A 1,213-nucleotide genomic window follows, 5' to 3' on the forward strand; every position below is an offset into this window, starting at 1 on the left:
TGTAGCTTCTTATTTAATCATTTAGTCTTTAAACTGGCCATATCTGGTCAAGCTGTTCTTCACTCCTGCTCCAGAGCGTCGGCTGCGGGGTCACTCCGAAAAGCTCTATCTGCGATGATTTCATCTCAATCGAAGGAAAGGGGCTTTCTCCGTCCAGGTTGCGGATCCGTGGAATAAGCTGCTGGACGAGATAGTGAAGATGCCGACGACCGTTTGGTTCAAAGTCTCCCTTGATCACAAATGGCCTGAACTCTTTGCATGAACCCTGTACATAACTCCATGACCTTGCTTTTTGCTTTTTGAGCCCCAAAATTAACTTAACTTAACTTAACATACATACATATATACACACATTACATACATCATAAGCGGAAAGTGTAACCTCTCGAAAGAGCTGTTCTTCACTCCTGCTCCAGAGTGTCGGCTGCAGGGTCACTCCGAAAAGCTCTATTTGCGATGATTTCATCTCAATCGAAGGAGAGGGGCTTTCTCCGTCCGGGTTGCGGATCCGTGGAATAAGCTGCTGGACGAGATAGTGAAGATGCCGACGACCACTCGGTTCAAAGTCTCTCTTGACCAGAAATGGCCTGAACTCTTTACATGCCTTAAGACTATTGAAAAGGTTGCAAGACGCAACGAAAATTTTAGAAAATAAAAAATAAGAAATAAGTGGAGATTTTACCGCTGAGTGTGTTAAATTATAAATCACAAAAAGAAAAAATGACTCTCCCCAGACACAACAGTATATATATAAACGCATATATATATATATATATATATATATATATATATATATATTATATATATATATATAGCAATTAGGATAACTTCTTAATAAGGAATCTTAAAAAATTATCAGGTAGTTAGCGTGAAAAACCTCATAAGAGAAAAAATTTGAAAATAATTTTTTCCTTTTGAAAATATTGATTTATATTGTATAGAGGGCATTATTACACATAAATGCCCCACACTAAGAGGGACATAAGTCATTACTACCAAAATTTAGTGAAATTTTGGTAGTAATGACTAATGTCCCTCTTAGTGTGAGGCATTTATGTGAAATAATGCCCTCTATACAATATAAATATATATATATATATATATATAATATATATATTATATATATATATATACATATATATATTTGTTTTGGAGTCAAATAATACCATGTATGCCTATGAAGATTTACAAACATACTTTCCCAATGATACTC

The sequence above is a fragment of the Octopus sinensis genome, unplaced genomic scaffold, assembly GCF_006345805.1.
Source record: "Octopus sinensis unplaced genomic scaffold, ASM634580v1 Contig17901, whole genome shotgun sequence".
Taxonomy (NCBI): domain Eukaryota; kingdom Metazoa; phylum Mollusca; class Cephalopoda; order Octopoda; family Octopodidae; genus Octopus; species Octopus sinensis.